The sequence below is a fragment of the Adiantum capillus-veneris genome, chromosome 5 (genome assembly GCF_014529385.1).
Source record: "Adiantum capillus-veneris isolate H3 chromosome 5, ASM1452938v2, whole genome shotgun sequence".
NCBI lineage: Eukaryota > Viridiplantae > Streptophyta > Polypodiopsida > Polypodiales > Pteridaceae > Adiantum > Adiantum capillus-veneris.
The window spans coordinates 166,116,170-166,137,072 of record NC_140935.1 but is presented as its reverse complement, the minus strand read 5'-3'; positions in this window follow the sequence as shown (position 1 = coordinate 166,137,072).

Genomic DNA, 20,903 nt, shown 5'->3' with positions numbered 1-20,903 from the left:
TATGTACTTCTATAAATTATGGTAATGTGTTTACCACAAAACATGTAAAAATTTGCAATTTGCAATGACTAAGAAAACATGTACAAGTCACTACACTTGGTCAACTTTTTGAGATTTTAGATATATGTTCTGGCACATTGCCCTTGTATCTTATCATCATGTGTTTGCAATAGTTTATTTGGGTCTTGTTTTCCTAAGGAATAGTGCCATTGCTGTGTAAGTGTAGTAATATGTGGCACGATCGCCTGTATACCTAGGAATGTATCTAAAACAATCTCTCGCAAATATTTTTTTGACAAGAATGACTTTTGCCCGCGTTCTTTGGTAGCATTGTTCCACCTATAAAGAGAGATAATGTCTTCAGGGCAATCATCGTGATATTCACCTCTTGCAACATTCTATTGTGAAATACTAGTATCGATGCCTTGTAAATTTTATCAAGATATTGTGAAATAGCTGCACGATACTCTCTAGTCTGATGATGGAGAAAGTCATCCCTTTCTGCAAGCCAAGACTGCACCCAGAATTAAGTGTCATATTCAAAGAGAGACATTTCGGGGGGGGGGGGGAAGGGGGCGAGGTTGCCATGAAACTCTCATCCTGCATCCATAGTTTGTTCTTCCATAAGTACATCGAGCAGCTCAACCCCTGTGTTGGGTGCTGATACCATTCCTCTACTTCTTCATTGCTCCTTGAGGGATTCAGACTATTCCTGAATGCCTAAAAAATGGCCTCATAAGGGGGTGTCTCCCTATATTTTTCTACTTTTGGGAAACATAGTTTGAGGCACTCCAGTGGGTTGCTGGAGGTTTCCAATGCCTTGTCATCACTGTCATCTTCAAAGACAAATCCAGTCCGCTCCTCGTGGAATTTGGAGATGGTGCCTAGTGCAAAGTCTTCTCCTAGACATAAAATACTTTGAATGTCATGGAGGAAAATGTATGTCTTGTCGCCAAATTTGAATTCTGGCAGACTAGGAAGCATTAACTCAGCTTGTTTCTCATTGAATTCAGCCACATCCAAGGGTAGCTTGATTTTTGATGTTTTCATAGACAACATTTTGCATTGTTCAACCTCCTTTGCTTTTGCCTCAAAACCAATAGCCTCTTCTATCTCTTCCACTTCATTGTAGTCCTTCTTGACTTCCTCTTGTTCATCTAGTGGTAGATCTTGTTCCTCCAAGATTTTAACAAGGTTTTCCATAAGACTAGAAAATAGTATATTCAGATAGAAAAGTAAGCCAAAGGACTCCTGGATAAGCTTGCACTCCTTTTTGTGCATAGGGCACCACAAGGGTCTATATGACAATGGCAATTGATTGTACTTTTTGTATGAACCTCCTTTGGGATCACAATCTCTGAAGTGAACAACCACCATGTCATCAAGAGTGACCCTAATATTTTTCACCTCCAACTTAAACCTCTCTCTTTCATGCTTTAAGAAATTGGCGTGCTGAGCTAGAATATCATCAAGATTGAAGGTGGTATTACAGATGCCACATACCTTATGAAATTTAACATGAGCTCCTATAGAGATTACAAAGTCAAAGATCCTTAATCAAATTTCATTGAGTTTGTACGAATTTTTCCCCAATTTACACTCAGGTTGTCGAAAATCAGTACAAACTTTAGTTTTTACCCAGTTTTTTGCCAGTTTGGTGATCCAAATATTTTGTGCCTTTACAAAAGCTTTTTGTACACATGCAATGAGTCACTGGTATCAAGCTTGGTCAAATTTGAGCTGAAAGTAAATAATCATGATTATTTACTTTATATCCAAAATAAACATTTTTTTGCACTTTTTCAATGGACAATCTTTTCAGGAGCTATTTTAAGCCAATGAATCAAGTATAAACTTAAATTGGCCTAAAATTTCAAGAAAAAGTAAATAATCTGAGGTTTCGCAAACTCTTGAAATTTTTACCTCAACGTGTCCTTGAGCTTACCCACTGGTTCATACAACTTTTAAGCATACTCTCTAGTCGGATTGAGTGGTTCGGAGTCTTTTCGTGCTATTTCTAGCCGTAGACTTGAAATTCTGCAACTTCAAATTACAACTCACATTGATTCTTTCGTAAAGAGCAATGTTCTAAAACCCACCTCGGATTCTACTTACCTTGCTCCTAGGTTCTCATGCAATGGGGTTATGGAAAGTGTTCACAAACACTCGTTTTCTTGTTTTTTATGGTTTCCTGAGCATTGATCTTAAGACCTGTCTCGTTTATCAATCATTCTCACAATTCTAATCTACCTACAATCTTACAATTCTAAAGGCACTCAGCAAGTACAACTTAACTCCAAGCTACCTCTACACAGCAAAAGACGACAATCTTAAGCTATGCGGTTTGTAAAAAGAAGGTTTTTACTCTAGGAGATCCTAGAGGAAGTTAAATGTAACTTCACAATACGCTTATGTAATTCCGTAGTTTAGGTCTCTTCGATCCCCGCAACAACGCCAAATGTGGGACGGGCGTCTAACCTCACTCCTATCTTATTGCAGATTTAGCGAGAACCACAATTAAATTGTCAATCCATGGGACGAAGCTGACTCGACTAGTGCATAGAAGCTACATGAGGCTGTCAATATCTCGAAAAACAACAAACAACTCGCATCTAACTCAAGCTACACTCAAGTGACTGAAATCACCAAAAGCCAATCACTCATCGGTAAAAAAATCACATCCGTTACAACATCAAATGACATTCAAACTTAACAAAACTTCTAGGATAAGTTTATAAGACCTAAGCACACATGCTTATGGTCTCAAATCCCATTTTAGGTCGAGTGCAAAAATCACGATTATTAACAGCAGTGGATTTTTAACCTAGTCATTTTTGACCCAAAATGCATCTAAATGCTTAGCAATGATGCCCCAATACCCCGCCTATGCTTAGTTTTTTATTTTTAAGTGTAAATTCCTATTTATGATGAAATTAGGCCGTGGGTTGGCGATGCCAAAAGCTACGAAATACTGTGAAATGCTTACGTCAATGCGTAGAGCTCTTACCTGTGGTTGTAACGCAATAGACGCGATTGGAATGTGACAACCGGGGATGGAGTAGGAAGCGCGAGAAGGAGAGAAGTGAGCACCGTTATCTTACGCTGTGTATTTCATAATTTAAAACTTAAAATTAATTTACAAAAATTGGCTTTTATACCTTAGACAAGGTTTTTGGTGGTCAAAAGTAATCATCTAGGAGCTCTAACTAAAGATGGGTAATGACAAGTTGATACAATCTAGAAGCTTGTAGCCCGGGCTCATCAATTACAAGGTTTATCCGTACAATAGGAGTTACAATATTCTCGATTTATCAAAATAATAAGTGTTTTTACAATGAGAGCTTTGAAAAATGGTATTCGAGTTAGCTTGCTGCTAACACAAGAATACACGAAATGAGCCTCCTCGAGCTACCTTGGTCAAAATCCAAGAAGAGGATGCTCACCACAAAGGATCTCCTCTATGCCATGCTTGGAAAAAGGTAAGAGAACATGATCCTTTCATTTTCTTTGACCCCGGTTCTACTCACAATTTCATATCCATAGAGTTGGCCTCCAAGTTAGGCATCCAAGCCTATGAGATGGGAGATGTCCTACCTGCCGCTATAGTTCTTTTAAGGGGCAAGAAGTATCAGTCACTCCCTTAATTGCAAAATTGAGGTTCCATGTCCAAAGCTATGTGGAAAAGGAGGATTTCTTTATCTCTCCTCTCAAGCACGAGGATGTAATCCTAGGGGCACCATGGTTTGATTGCATGGCTATCAATGTTAAAATCCCTAAAAGAAAAATCTACTTTAATTTCAGGGAAAAAGATATGTGCATAGATTCTAAGGAGTTGGGTAACACCATATCCATTGTACATAAGCAAGATTTCAATAAGTCAATAAAGAGCTGTATTTTCGTGTACATGATTTTTGTTTAACATTCTCAAAATGAACCTAATGCTTTAGCAAAAGAAAATATAAACAATCACAAGGAATTAGAGCTATCCAATTTTCTCAAGGGATTTCAAGATGTTTTTATTGATGACATCCCTTGTGAAATACCTCCTAAATGAGGCAATGATGACCATGCAGTTGAACTTCTTCTAGGAAGTTCACCGCCTAATAAACCTCCTTATAGAGTTTCTCAAGCTCAACAAGAGGAGATTATGCAGCAAATGCATGAGTTAGTTGAGAAGGGTATGGTTAGGCCAAGCTCATCTCCATTTTGTTCACCAGTGTTACTAGTGCAAAAGAAAGACGTCACATATCATATGTGTGTTGACTATAGAGCACTGGATAGGATCACTATCAAAAATAGGTTTCCCATTCCACGAGTAGAATACCTATTTGATAAGCTACAAGGGTTGACCTACTTCAATAGGATTGACCTAAAAAGTGGCTACCGTCAAATAAGGATAGTTGATCAAGACATTGTAAAGACCGCATTTCATACTATGTTTGGTTTTTACGAGTACATTGGCATGCCTTTTGGTGAATCTATTAAGGCCTCACCCAACCTTTACTGGAGTGTTCTTTGATGATATAGTCATCTACTCTAACTCACTACACAAACACAAGCAACACCTCCAGGTAATATTTCAAGTCTTACGAGATAATAAACTTTATATTAATGGAAAGAAAAGTGAGTTTTTCTTACAAGAGATTCAGTATTTAGGTCACATTATCTCTCAAGATGGCATCAAAATGGGTCCATCAAAGCTAGAGGTAGTAAAAGGATGGCCTAATCCAAGAAATCTACATGAACTAATAAGCTTTATACATATGTGCGCATACTATAGACGCTTTATAGAAAATTTCTCACAAATCGAGGAACCATTACATGACCTAACAAAGAAAAATGTCAGGTATATATGGTCCACCAAGGAGAACAATGTTGTCGAAAAGCTTATCTCTTAACCTATGCTTACACTACCGGATCTCTCAAAGCCATTTGAGGTCCAATGTGATAGCTGTGGTGATTGCCTTGGAGCTATTTTGCTCCAAGAAGGGCACGCCATAGCCTATGAAAGTCAAAGGCTCGACCCTGTTGAGCAATCTCTAGGCATATTTGAGAAGGAACTCTTAGAAGTTCTACACGCTCTAGACTCGTGGAAGCACTATTTATTGGGGACTCCTTTTATTCTGTGGATGGATCACCAAAGCCTTAATTACTTCATGATGCAGACCAAGCTCTCCGACAAAAAAATGAGGTGGACAAATTTCCTTACAATTTCATTTTGGCATATTGCTCACATTGCTTGCAAGCATAATCAAGTAGCCGATGCACTCTCAAGACGACCGAGAGTAAATGCGGTTTTCATAACAACTCACAATCATCTATCTTCTATGATAGATGTGTACGCTATTGATCCCGATTTTAGAGATGTGATTTTAGCCCTTGTACTAGGGAAGAAAGAAGAACCATTTACCCTACAAGATGTTTATCTTCTCTATGGCAATATACTATGCATTACTAACTCACTACATGAGAAAGTAATGTATGAATCTCATGCTCCTCCTTATGCGGGGCATAGAGGGATTCAGTCTACCCTAAAAGGGATAGAAACATATTTCTATTGGCCTGCCATGAAAGCAAACGTACAAGAGTATGTTTCAAAATGTGTGGTATGCCAAAAGACGAAGTTTGATAGAGGGAAGCAACCTGGATTGCTTCAACCTTTTCCAATCCCTAATTCACCATGGGAGAGCATATCCATGGATTTTATCTTTGGATTGCCCAAGTCTATACATGGGAATACAAGAATATGGACGATAGTAGACAGGTTTAGCAAACAAGCACATTTCATACTTGTCAAAAAGACTATCAAAGCCCATCAAATGGAAACCCTCTTTATATCACAAATATTCAAGTACCATGGCTTGCCAATGTTCATAGTGTCAGATAGAGATCCTAGAATGACCAGTAATTTTTGGAAGGGTCTCTTTGGGAATTTAAGGACAAGGCTAAAATTCTCTTTGGCCTATCATCCGCAAACGGATGGCCAAAGTGAAATAGCTAACCTAACAATTCTTGATCTACTAAAAGCCTATGTAACGGAAGTAGATCAAAGGTCCCAATGGGAGAAGTACTTACCGTTAGTGGAGTATGCCTAGAATAACACTATACATACTTCTAAAAATCTTAGGTTCCAAAATTAAATAAAATGCTCAATGGTCAAGCCTTAGGGAAATTTGGATGCTTGTGGGAAGACTCAAAAGCCTTCCCACATCCCTATCAAGGAGGGAGCGAGCCATTTTCATAGGGGATGAGAGAGAAACACACACACACACACACACACACACACACACACAAATACACACACATACTCAAGGCTTCCCTTTACACAAAGTGCATAGTGGACACATGTCAAATTCCTAGCCCAGTTGCCCCCAAGGTGCATTCAAATCCTATTGGATGGCCATAGAGGTGGATCAATGAGAATTAGGCTAGAGTAAATTTAGTTTAATTCATATAAAAACGCTCGATAAAAAACCAATAGAAATTAAGATGTGCAGAAGACTATTGGACAGTCTACCAAGGGGTCCAATGAGCATTCAACAGCCCAATGGCTTGCCTAATTCCTATTGGCCAGAAGACTATGAGGTCCAATGAGATTTTATTGAATTATTTAAATACCTAAATCTCTCACAAAAGGAGAAAGGGGGACACATGTCACAAGGCTAGCAATTATGCTTCTAATTTCCTATTGGCTAAGCTTGGCATGAGCCAATGAGGGACCAACAAGAGGAAATAGCAAGAGGGGTCGACCAAGAGAGCGATGGGGCTGATTTTTGCAAGGAATTATCACACACACACTCACACAAACTCATGTATGAAGTAAAGAAGAATATCTCCTTCTCAAGCTTTAATGGAAAGCTCATCATCTACTCCAAGCTTGTGAGAAGGGAGGCCTACACCAACAACTCTTGGCTTTGTGATGCAAATCCAACCAAGAGCCAAGCTCCAATGCATGCTCATATCCTCTACCATGCTAATTACTAAGCTATGCTAAGATATTAAGAGTGATTATGTGAGGAGAAATACTTCTTCCTTGTAAGAATACTTCTTCTTCCTCTCGATCTACTCTCATACCCAGCTAGCTCTCACCATCTTCGAAGTTGTGTGAGGTCTTGGGTCTGAGACCGTGAGGGATTTGATATTGTGTTTTCAAGTGTAAGTCTAGTGCTTGAAGCTTCCATCTTCATTGCACCAGCAAGTTATTGAAGGAACACAAAGTATTGTATTGTAAAATGTCTCCCTTCATAGGGGAAACCTATAATACAAAGCCTTTTGGAGGGGGGACCCGCTCCATGTAAATCCTTCCTCAACTGTTGTCAATAGCTTAATTTCTCTCTCTTTTTGAAGTATTGTTCATGCCTATCTAACTAGGTGTTATGCTTTTGTTGCTCTCTCCATCCAAGCACTCTTGCTATGCTCATTAGGAATCTATTCTTAATGAAATGCTCACTATGTCTATGTTATTTTCCGCTATACACAAGTTACTAGACCATTAAATGTTACACAATTTTACCTCACTGCTTTGATTCTTCTGCAGCCTCCACCTCCTTGCTTGAGACTCTCAATATTCTTCAACTTCCTTTGTCTTTGTCTAAGTTCAAGATTTGTCCTCTTTCTTCTGACTGTGTTCATCAATGATTCGGGGTTCTTTACCTTCTCCTCGCTTTCTTGAAGCTGATGATTAAGAGAATCCTTGAACTGTAGTAGAAAATGGTTTTCTAGCTTAAGAATGTCCCTCTGTGCTGCAGGGTTTTGTTTATAGCCTAATAGATCTTTCATACCATCTCCTACAAATCTCATCAATGAAGAACAATTGAAGAATGGTGGGGTGCATTTGGTGATGGGGTCTATGGGATACAATTGACCATTTGTCCATAAATCAATGTGCTTCTTTTGTTCTAATTTCAATGCTTCTATGGAAGAAGGAGGTGTTTCACAAAGCCTATTTCTTTTTTGAAGAGGAAAATATTTATCTTCCAACTCGACATGGAGATGATAGATATTTCTTTTAACACAATTCATGGAGATGATGTGGGGAAGATGATGATTTGGATATGGTGCAGAGAAAGGACAAAATGAGCAGAGAGAAATTTGAAATTTGGACCAAAAGAGAAAAATGGTCCATTGGGAGGGAGAATTTTGGGGAAAGGGACACATTCCCAAGAGATTTGATAATGACGCTACACGTGGGGCCCCGAAAAGTAGCATCCCATGCACCCAACAAATATATAAAGGTTTCCCCCCAATTTTGAGTTTTAAACTTTCTTGTTTCTATTTCCAAAATGAAAAGTATTTCTCTATCTACCATTTCTTACAGGGAAAATTTGAGACCTCAAACTTCCCCTAATGTGGGAGGAGGAGCGATGATGATAGTGAGGGAGGGCATCGATGGGTAGCGAGGGAGGACACTGTCACCGAGTAGCAAGGGAGGAAGTTGATGGTAGTGGTGGGAGAGAGAGAGAGAGAGAGAGAGAGAGAGAGAGAGAGAGAGAGAGAGAGAGAGAGAGTGCCACACACACACACACACACACACACACAGGGCAATGACAGAGTGACGAGTGAGTGTGTGTGCCACACACACACACACACACACACACACACACACAGAGAGATTGCTCACTCCCCAATGATGACAAAAGCTATTGTGTTGTGTCTGTGGGTTGTAGCTCATCTGCTTACTTACCACTCATTAAGCTAAATGATAAGCTAAGGTACTCGGGCCCACTTCACACGATTTCTTTGATATCAAGATCCTACTATGATACCAATGTTATAATGTCATAATGCCACTATGGAAATATGTGCCGAAGAGGGTTATATCATCAGCTCTCCACCTAGCCATTGAGAGAATGAGTCTTTCTCCTCATTCTCAGGCCTTATATAGGTGTGTGGCATGTTATCCACATTGATCTGGTTGCTTGGGCATTAAGATCAATTGATCTCACCCTTGAACCCTGGATCTCGTCATAGCTTTTACAGGCTACATGACATTTAGTATTCATGCTCTAGGTTTATCTCAAGAATATGAGCATATTTGTTTTGTTTTTCTTCCTTTGTTAGCGCTTCTAATTAATTCCCACAACTCATTTGTCCAAGGATCCTTTATCTTTGGGATAGGTTCCATAAACTATGATCTTGAGTCATTCGTGGTGTTTGTAACGACTTGATCATCTAGTTGAACCTCTGGTTTGTTGACTATCTATGATGGAGTTTCTATTTCCACTTTCTTTTGTGATTCTAGTTTGATTTTTGTTTGAGGATATGCCCAACAGTCTTTGCCTTAGGTGTTTCAAGTTTAGTTCTCTGTTCATTTCTTTTTGGAGATGGGATGGATGATATATGCTCTATCAATGTTCGCTCTGTCTCATTCAATTTTTTACATATTTCCCACCTTTGTCTCTTATCTTCTAGATAAGTATAGGTCAACCATCTCTACTCCACTATTTGGTTATCCTCACAGGCTTGCACTAAACCGTTTAATCGTTCTAAGACTTTTTTTACCAACATTGATGCTCTTGAACTTACTGAATGGGATCCATTTTTCTACTACCAAAAATCCCTTTCTTGATGCTGTTTTAGTTGTTTTCAAGCTTGAGACATCTCGTGGCTGCCACGGTTGCTCGTTGATGCTCTTGCTTTGTTGTTGATAATTTTTCCTGTTTAGCTTTCCAAGACGAGTCCTACCATAACCGGAGCAAAATTTTGCGAGCAAAGTAAAACTCGAGCAAATATGTACATTGTTGGTGTTGTCTATGCTTTTGTGCCACATCAAAAAATAGGATAACCCTTTGAACACATCACTTGAGAATCCAAACAAAGCATACTAGGTTTTGAAAAATTGGGCGCAATTCCCAATGTACTGGAGAAAAATCTCAAAATTATCTATAGCTATTTTGGGCACCTCACATGAGGATTTCACATCTTAACCACAGTAGAACAAAAAACTACAAGCTGGGTTTGAAAAAAATGGATTGAGTCCTGTTTGTACATGGAGTAATATCTCAAAAAATACCATAACCCTTTAGGACACCTCACATGAGTACTTTAAATCTTAATCACATTAGAACAAAAAAACACATATTGGGTTTGAAAAATTGGACATATTTCTCTTTGTACATGGAGCAATATCTCAAAAAATACCATAACGCTTCAGGGCACCTCACATGAGGATTTCAAATCTTAATCATATCCATCCACAAAATAATTACAACCCAAAACTTTGCACATCCACTAAAAAATATTTAGATCAAAACATCATGGCATCCATGTATACATAGCAAGATATAACTTTGCATTTTTCTTTTTGGCATCCAATGTTTTAATCAAAACATGATAGCATCCATGTATACATAGCTAGACACAAATATGCTTTTTCTTTTTGATATCTAGTGTGATTCCATATTCCTTATGATGAGTTGCACTCATTATCGAAGAAGAAATTGAACCTCCGACATGTCTCAAGGTGACATGGATCGTACCATGTATCCACCACCATAATTATAGCCATCTCCTCTACATATACCGGAAGTATACTTCCCTAACAAAACAAAAGTCAAGGCACTCTTCCATCTTGAAAGCTAGGGAGACCAAGAGGGTCATACAAACTTAGCCTTGAAAGACAGCTTCGTTTCACAATAGAAAAAATATGATAGCTAAGCTAACACTAAGGCAAAAGAAATATGTGAAATCAAGCAAAAACCTGGTTGGAGGACTCCTTCGCCCTCATCCCTTTCTTATTTCCTTCTACCAGGTCTGCATGCCGATGTTGGCTTGTTATCCGACCATTAAAACTCGTCTAACAAGAAGCTTCAGAGGAGCACTTGGGCCATGAATCTCTGCAATGAGAACCGCATGCCGCCGTGATGCTCTATAGCACATGGAGTTCTTATTGGTGTGAAGCGCGCAATCTCATGCCTTGAGACGCCAAGAGGCACCATAACCCCCCTAATTCTAGCCTAAATAGCAAACCCATGTAACCACGAATCATCAAGCAATCAACACCCACCAACCGCCTATCTCTGCAAGTATCTCTTCTTCTTTGTTTGCTGTATTCTCTCTGTCTCTGTGTACGCCTCAATGCATGCGATATGACATAACTGTATGGAATGCTTCCTCAACCTTCTCAGACGGCCGCCTTCAAGCTTTATATTCAACATCGTATCATTAGTGTCTATAGATCTCAGAGGCCAGTGCTGAATGCCCACCTGTGATACCTACGTACGAATCTTTTGAGAGAAACCTTGTCCTATTTGACAGTTTTTATGCTCCAGGAGAAGGACGATTGGACCCCTCTTTCCCTGTCTACAACTGCACTCCTGGACGTAATGCAGCCTGCTGGCCTAGATGCTGAACCAGGCCTCCACATACTTGCTCCTTAGAAAAGCCATAAACAAAGCGCTCTTTTATTGCTGGCAATTTCAAAAGGTGCGAAAACCTCCACGCAATGTTCGGGGAAAATCATTTTCCCAAACATACAAAATTACTTTTCAACAGTAAAACATTGGGTTATTTTTTGATTCTTAACACTATTTATCTCTATGTTGGGTAGAATTTTGCCTTTTTTCCTTGCGCTCAACTGGTGTTTTTGAAATGGCAAAGAGCACGATATTAAGCTGACAAAAACAAACACAGCTGCCTCCAGTACTAGAGTAGCCTCAAGCACGTCACCAATCAATGCCAACAAGGAACACATGACTAGTGCCCAATTGCAAAAACGAAGATAAATTTCAGGCTGCTGTGATGCACCCTCCCAGCAACGGCCTACCCTCGCAATGGCGCCATGCCGAGCTGCCTGGCAGTTGCACACGCTTCAAAAACAGCGAGCTGATTGTGCTGTGGCAATTTTTTTTGAAAACGAACCTTCACAAGCTGAAGATGGTGGAGATTATGCAGCCTTTCCGGCTCTCAAGGCACCTCAAGTGCTGCCGAAATTATTGTTGTTGCTCCCTTCATGAATTGTACTGATTCTACCGACCCTGCAAATATTGAATGTGTAGACGCTTTTCAATGGCTCTCTCTCGGCAATGCCTCATGCTGGAAATTCTGAGCCACATCTGTCGGCACTGCCCCGCGCGTGATGTAAACCTGCTTGCAAATGAAGAAGATTTAAAGCGTGTGTAGAACTTTGAGGAGGATATTGTACCCTCAACAGCCGGCTCTAGTCATGTCAAGTCGGCACAATCAAATGTAGCATCTTCTCACGCCTCCTAGTTTGAAATTCAACGTCATTTTTTGAGCCCAGGTTGTATACACCTATTTACTATAAGGGGATTTGTGTATAACCGCTAGCATTGTCATGAAAAAACAAAAAAAAATGGAGAGAAAAAAAATTAAAAGAGCGGCAATAATCACGGTTATGATTGAAGTAGTGGTTTAAAAGCAACAAGCGCGATAATAGTGACATTAATATATTCATTGCTATTATCATGAATTTTATCGTTGTTATGATCGTGCTTATTATCGTTAAACGACAATTCAAAAATAAAGGTGTTCATTTGAGTTACTCAAAATTTTGAGTGACCTAAATGAGCACCTTTATTTTTGACTTGCATAAAACAATGAAATATCAATTGTTTTTTGAAAGAGTATAAAAAATATCAAAGAATTGAAATTGAATTTACTTTAACAATTTAATATGCAGAAAATCAATTATTTAAAAAAATTATAATAAAATGTAAATAGTTGTATATACATTGTACCACATTGGGACTTTTCGAAAGTTTGGACAAAATATTTTTCTATATAATCTTTCTCTATCTCGTTGTCAAGCAGAGGCATGTACGTTTGATCACTTTGACTCTACATAAACCCAAATCAAATTAAACAATTATCAACAGCTCAAAACAATTGATACAAAATTACTTGTTTAAACTTACCTCTTGTAGTGATCCAATCGTCGAGTCGAATTGCTCGTGAGAGATGTGATTGTTTTTGAACAACCATCGTCAAGTATCAAATTCTGTATATCGCTTCCGATACTTGACCATCTCTCTAGTTGCTCGAGAAAGAGTGAAATTTTTCTAAGTTAGCAATGACAATAACAAATCATCAACTACAATCTTTATAATGTCCTTCCATGCTCCCTTGCCTCCTGAGACATAGTGCTTGGGAGTTTGTTTGGCGTGAGCTTCGCGTTGTTGTCTGTATGATGAGTCCGTCGCAGCTTGATTGCTCTTTTCTTGCATTGCCCACTCCCACTCTTCGTCCGCCATGTTGTCACTGCGGTAGCTCCTGTCTGGATCTCTAACCTTGTTGACTACTGCGCGCCGCACATTGGACTACTTGTTTTTCAGATATGTCTTTATGTAACCTTCCAACCATTGTTGTGAAAAACGTTGATCGGAGATATTTAGAAACCTAGCTAACAACGCGTCCTCAGTGTACCGTGTATGATCGGATAGTTGGTCTCTAAACTTTACAAAACAGTTCTTATAGGTTGAATGTATAAGCATTTGTAGATTGCGTCGAAATGCCCTATCTTGTGCTGTACCGAAGTCCACCTCCCTACCATATTTAATCATGTAGTGACTCCCATGCGTGTCTGACACGGGTGCGTTAGTATCCTCGTCCTCTGCGTCAGGGATGACACGCTTTAAAATTGGGGACTTTGTTCCCCCACCACTACCAAAACATGCAAAACCACAAGATTCGCCGCCGCTTTGTCTCTCACGGCGCTCGTTGCCTTGAGACGAGCGTCGATGCGTGTTGCTAGAAAAAGTTCGTCGATGGTGTTCTGGCGAAGCAGGAATGGAATGGAGTGGTGTAGGACCATGTGATGCGATGGGAGTGAGACCCTACGGCGATAGAAGGAGAGTAGGACCCTGCGATGGAAGGGGAGTAGGACGATAAGAAGGGGTCGTAGACTGAGGTGTCATCGATGCGAGGCTCTGTAAGTAAGGAGTCCCTCCCTGACTCTCCCATGGTGTAGTCTGAGAAAAAAGACCGTAGGTCGTAAGCTGCTACGGAATGTAGGCTAGTAGCGATCAAATAATTCCTCTGTTGAACGGAGATACTGGTCTCGTAAAGAGAGAGCCCACTGTAAGTCTGGATCTACGACCCATGGAGGAACTTTGAGAAGGGTAGTTGTAGGATGGCCATGCCTACAAATAACAAAACATTAGGAAGAGGATGGGGTGTAGGAGGGCCTCTTTATTTGCCATGAGCTTATAGAGGTGATTAACATTTTGACGAATATGTGTATGCCATGTGTGTAAGAATGGTGGGTGTGTAAGAGATGTGTAAGAGTGGTCAAAGGATGCACTTTCCCCCCCAAAAAGGAGATCAACAATTTTATGATTTTCGGCCATAACTCCTACATATGATCTCCGATTTGAGAGGAGATCATAGATCTGCAATCTACATAAAGAGCTCTTTCCATAGGTATGCTACATGATATGGTTTTACCCGCTAGATTTTAAATTCCATTTTTGGGGGAAACTTTGAATTCAAATAAACTAGCCGTTTTGGCTGTTTGAATTCAAAAGTTGTCCTTTAATTACTTTCCTAATACTAAAGGTTTGACTTCCTTAAGCTGCCAAATAAAGAGGCCCTCCTAGACTCCATTCTCTTCCTAATGAATAAACCTATGACACTCATAGTTTAGCAGTAACTAACCAAAGACATTCTTTATTTCTTTGCTTGTTTTGACCGTCTCAAGACTTGGGTCCAATGGAGGCGATGTCTACCCTGGGTGAGAGCCCACCTGGGATGTGAACCAACCAAAAGAAGAGCCAGCTGGCTGCTCCCCATAGGTGGTCTCTTGTCTGCCATCTACATACAAAGAGCAATATAATATTTAGCTTTCCCCCTTACTCACTCAAGTATATTAGCACACAAATGCGTAGATACATACGCATAGTAGTATACCAGGTGGTCTCTTGTCTGACATCTACATTACAAAGAGCAATATAAAATTTAGCTTTCCTCCTTACTCACTCAAGTATATTAGCACACAAACACGTAGATACATATAAATACTAGTAGACCTAAGTAGAGGCTAGTAGTGCCAAAGATCAAGTGGCACCTCTTAGATATCATCACAGTCTCAACCATGGTAAAACCAAAGGTATGTTGCGATAATCCATGCAGAAGTGGACCAATAACCTCAACGCCACGATTAAAAAGGAACTATACCCAAGAGGAAGCGTCTAACCTTCGGGTGCTATATTCCTGTACTTAGTGCCTACATACATGCATAAACAAATATATGTACACACAAATATATATACATATACGTAATGTAGCCATCGTTTTGAGTAGGGATAAAGAGTTATGGTTGTAAACGTAGCCATCGTTTTGTGTTGTCCGTAAAGCGAGAGTGCTCGTGCTTTTGTAGAGTGCTTTAAAGAAGAGCTTCTTTATTGTGCTTCTTGCGCACCATCTCTTCACAATGGCTTCTTGTTCGAGGGATTACTTTGCACATCGTATATCTGCCTCCATTTTGAGGTACGATATTGTTAAAAGCTATCCAACCTAATGCCTATTCCATGGGGAGAAAGAGATAGGAAGAGAGATAGAGAGAAGTTTAATTTTCGGGGTCTATCGACGTTACGTAAAGAAGGTCTTTTTCATAGCACTCTACAGAAGCACGAGCATACCGGCACTGTACACACCACAAAATGGTTGCTCTGCATACAACCATTGCTCTTTATCTCCCTATTTCTTTATCTTACTCACTGTACCTATCTGTTTCTCCCGACAGGTATCTCTATTTATCTCTCCCTCTTTCCCTCTTTCTCTCCACGAATATCTCTATTTCTCTCTCTCTCTCTCTCTCTCTGGCTCTCTCTCTTTCTCTCTCCCTCTCTTTTTCCTTATCTCTCCCTCTTTCCTCTATCCCTCTCTTTCCCTCTTCTCTCTCTCTCTCTCTCTCTCTCTCTCTCTCTCCCTCCCTCCCTATTTCTCTTTCTCTCCCTCTTTCCTCTCTCTCCTTCTCTTTCCCTCTTCCTCTCTCTATCTATCTCTATTTCTCTCTCTCTCTCTCTCTCTCTATTCTTTGTCTTTCTGTGCGTGTGTGTGTGTGTGTGTGTGTGTGTGTGTGTGTGTGTGTGTGTGTGTGTGGGTATCCCTCTCTTTTCCTCTTCTCTCTCTCTCTCTCTCTCTCTCTCTCTCTCCCTCTCTCTCTCTCTCCCTCTCTATCCGTATTTCTTTGACTCTCTCTCCCTCTTTCTCATCTCTATCTCTATCTATCCCACTTTCAACTCTCTGTCTCTCTCTCTCTCTCTCTCTCTCTCTCTCTCTCTCTCTCTATATATATATATATATATATATATATATATATATATATATATATATATATATATATATATATATATATATATATATATATATATATATATATATATATATATATATATATATATCTATATCTATCTATCTAACATTCACTATCTCTAATAAACGTATCATTTTTAACATTTGCAAATCTAACAAGCTTAACAACGCAACAATTTTCAAACAAGCGTCTCTTTTCTATCACGCACGAAGAGACATTTCAATAACACAGCCATTTGAGACAGAAGGAGGTATGTCATGATATCTCTATCTTTTTTATTTTTTTAGGGTTTATGCATGTGTTTGAGGACAGATGATCGAATGGGCGCCCAACTGGTTGGACACGTAGCACACGTATCCGGACACCACATTTGTACTCTATTGGTTTTCCAAGCTAGTGTCGTAATACTCTGTGTAAATCCCTAAGTTGTAATTTTGTCATGATGATTATAAAGGTCCATGTGAACTGTCCACTGGCCATTTAGAAATCCCTAGGTATAAAGGTCAATAACCTTAATGTGAAAGAAGGCTTATCTTTAGAAGAAGAAGGAGCTCTAAAAATGTACACTCAAGCTACGAGCTGCTCCAAACTTGTAATCATCGTAGCTAACAATTTGGTAATCCATTTTCAATTCAAAAACTTGCATTGTGTTCCTCTCTCTTTGCTATTTAATTCAAGTGTAAGCATTGTCAATTTTGTTGAGGTTTGTGACTACGTGTTTGTGAGCTATAAATGCAGATTTGAGTGCTTAAATCATTGTTTATAGTCGTTTTGACCATAAGAGAGTGTTCATAGACCATAGGGAGACCTTTCTGGTATGTTTTGTTGTAATTTTCATGACCTTTTTCATGATGGATTGTGATAGTACCTTGTCAGATTGCGACCAGATTTTCTAGGATAGTGCCCCTAGGTGTCCTTGACCTCCTCCTAAAGTTTTGTTGCATTTCGAGTCCGTTCGAGTGCCAAAATGGTGGGATGACCTAGAGCTGTGAGAAAGGACATAAGCAGATTTCCCTGATCATTGAGTGTTGGTTTGCTTGTTGAGTTAGTGTGTTTGCTTTTTAAGGTTCACTTTGTGAGATTGACGATCTCATAGAGTCTCCATTCCCCATCCGAGTCACTTTCCCTGAGTATTGACATTATGTTAGTACCAAAAAGCTATGCTGCAGACGTCCGTCGCGGCGACCCGCTAACATTAGCGCCATTGCCAAGGATATGATCCTTAGATGGTGAGTGACCTAATGCGTATTTAGAGCGTCTTTTTATGAATATTTTCCTTCCATTCCATTTACACTTTAGCAGTGAAGCAGCTAGACAAAGGGTTTAGTGCTTGATAGAGTTCCGAAGTCGAGGACTTGCTAGATCTATTCTCGAGAAGTAAAGAGGGTTGTGAGTGAGATAGCCAGAAGCATTTCATTCTCCGATTTTCTCTATGCTTTCAGAGTGTTGTTCCATTTTCCATTTTGACTTTATTTTGTACCGTTTAGTTTGTTTTGTTTCATGTTTCATTTCAGTACTTAGGAGTAGGGTAAGTAGAAACTACCATCATCAAATTTGGGCTAAACGATTAAGGGAAAAAAGGGGTTTTCAACCATATTTTTGCCAAAATGACCATAACTCTGAAATTGTGAAAATTTGATGGTAGAGACCTCAAAAGTGATCCAAATTCAAAATTTTGTGGATCAAAGGCATCAGCAGACTCTCTAGAAGCACTCTGAAAAGTCTGGCAAGAATCTATGGAGGAACATGGATCGCGATCCATATACCCTAGAGACTATTTTTGGTGAAAAGTGATCGGTGACATTGTCCATCAGTGGCATAGTGCTCTGATCAAGTTTGCTTGAAAGAAAAAAAATCAAAAATCACATCAGAATTGACTGTTAAGGCAAAAACACCAAAAACAGGGATTTAGACACAAAATTGGACAAATCTTGAGATTTTGGAATCCAAATTCAAAAAGAGGTGAGATTTGGCTTCTACATGGCATAGAGAACCTGCAGACCAAAATTCATGAAAAAATGATGCCAAACATGGATCGTGATCCATGTACCTTTACTACATTTGGGACTAATATTTGACGAGTACATCCCTGATATCATTTGGAACAACTTTGCCAAAAGGGACCATGTCAAAAAAGTAAAAAAAGTTGGTCAAAATAGCCAAATATACAAACTAGTCAAAAATCACAGGATAGACAGAAAAACTTGCTTTTGAATGACAAAAACTGGTCCAAATCCAAAACTTTTGACACCATAGCATCTAGTAACATGTTGATCCTGATGGTAGGTCAAGAAATGTCAACTTGGCTTCCAAACATGGATCGCGATCCACGTACCTCATGAAATTTTTTTGAAAAAGTTTTGGTTGAGATTTGAGCAGTAGGGAGCTGAGACATAGACAAACACTTTTCCAAAAGAACCAAATGCAAAAAAGTTGTAAAAAGTGGTGAAAAGAGCCAAAAACTTAACATTGTCAAAATATCACAGCAAATTGTAGAAGTCAGTTTTGGTAGGGCAAAACTGATCCAAATTCAAAAATATTTGTGGAGCAAGGTACAAACATCACAAGCTATCAACACACCAAAAATTCAAAACCAAAAGTGGTGGAACATGGATTGCGACCCATGTACCCTTGAGAATTTTTTGGACACAAACGTTTCTAGCCTGTAGAGCAGAGGCCATTGTGAACAAAAGTCCCCAAAGAAGCATTGTCAAAAAAGTTCAAAAAGTGGGTGAAAAGAGCTAAAAATATTGCAAAAAAAAAGACCCTAAAACAGACCTAGGGATTGACTTTTGCTTGACCTAAAGTGATCCAAATCACACAAGAACCACATAGTAGTGATCAGTGGAGCAAGGGGAAGCTGTGTGCCAAGATTCATTACCATCTGACACATAGATACATGGATTACGATCCATGTTCCTTTGTCACAAATTGATACCATATTTGCACCATAGCTAGGGGACATCACAAGGAGTCTAGTGGTCTTTTCAAAACTGAATTTGGAAATCAAAAACCAAACCCAAAGCCTAGATTTGTTGAGTACTCTGAGCAAGTGCTAGAATTGACCTAATTTTCAATTCACAGGTCCATTTTCAAAAAAATTGATACCATAGGACCTACTAATCATGTTGAATCTGATGGTACCAAAAGAAGTCAATTTGGGCTCCAAACATGGATCGCGATCCATGTACCCATAGTGACAGCTTGACCTAAAACTCTCACACTAGTAGTGCATACACAAAGAAACATATCCCTAGGTCCAAGTTTTTAAAACAATGAGAAAATTCGGGTCAAAAGAGAGCAAAACAGATGGCATACTAAAAACCGCAGTGTAAACCTAATGTTAGCTATTTGACCTGTCAAACCAAGTTCAAATCCAAAAAGATTTGAGATTTAGCTTGTGGACATAGTCAAGAAAAATCTCCTAAGAGATCAAGTCCAGATGTGGTTGAACATGGATTGCGATCCATGTACCTCAACCTCAGAACTTGCCAAAAATTGGTATATAGCCTGCAAATGACCTTGTCTACACACATTCAAAATTTGGAGAAAAAATTGACAGAGGAACATGGATCGCGATCCATGTACCTCATCACAATGGGGGTATCTGACTTGATGATGTTGTAGACATACTTGAGTACATACCAAATCTCTAAGTTTGAGCTAAAAATATCTTCTGGAAACCAAGATACAAGCCAAAATTCTTGTGTTTTGGTCCTGGAACTGTTTTGAGTTCTGTTTTACCTGCAGTTCACTAAAAGTGCTCTAACTTTTGATAGAAAACTCCAACTTGAGTCAGGTATAGCTAACAGCTGAATTTTTCTAGGTTTCCTAAATCCAAACTTTTAGGGTACCCAGTTTTCAGAAACCAAAAAAGTCACAAATTTTTGACTGTTGAGAGACCTTACCAGGGGCAAAAAGGGATAAGTTGCACTAAGCCAAAGTGGGATTGTCAAGGACTATCTTGAGAGTTTTGAGTGAGCCTTGACCATGACAAATAATCCACCACCAGGGTTTTCTACTCCACTCAGAGACATGAAAAATGCAACAAACGCTACAATGCCGACAATAGTGGGATTGGGAGAATACGTAGAGGAGAAGCATCCTCTGATCAAGAAACCAAACGTGAGATTAATTAGAACCAATGAATCCATGCGAGTTCTTACAGATTACACTCATGAGGGCTTATACAGATTCACAAACAGGGAGCCATATATCTTCTACAAGTGTGTAGAACCCAATGCCAGGGAGTTGACCATCCATAACAACCTCTATGCATTCACATAAACAGATGCCCACGGAGTGCAAGTTTTAATGGTAGATAAGTATGGAGTAGAGTACCAACTTGTTGATCCCATTGACCTAGAATGATACACATACAAGGGTACTCCAATCTCTACTTACCAATAACGATGCCAGAGTACACATCAGAGAGGATTCCACCGGGATTTTCTCCAAGACGAGACGAGCGAACGAGAGACGTCTTTCCAAGAGACCATGAATTGGTTAGATTAGTGACTGAACCACAATGATTACGACCATATTAACTGGCTCAATGTGTCAAGACAAAGTACAGTGGGTCAGGGGATCCATATGCTCATGTCTCACTCTTCAAACAAGTGTTGAGAGC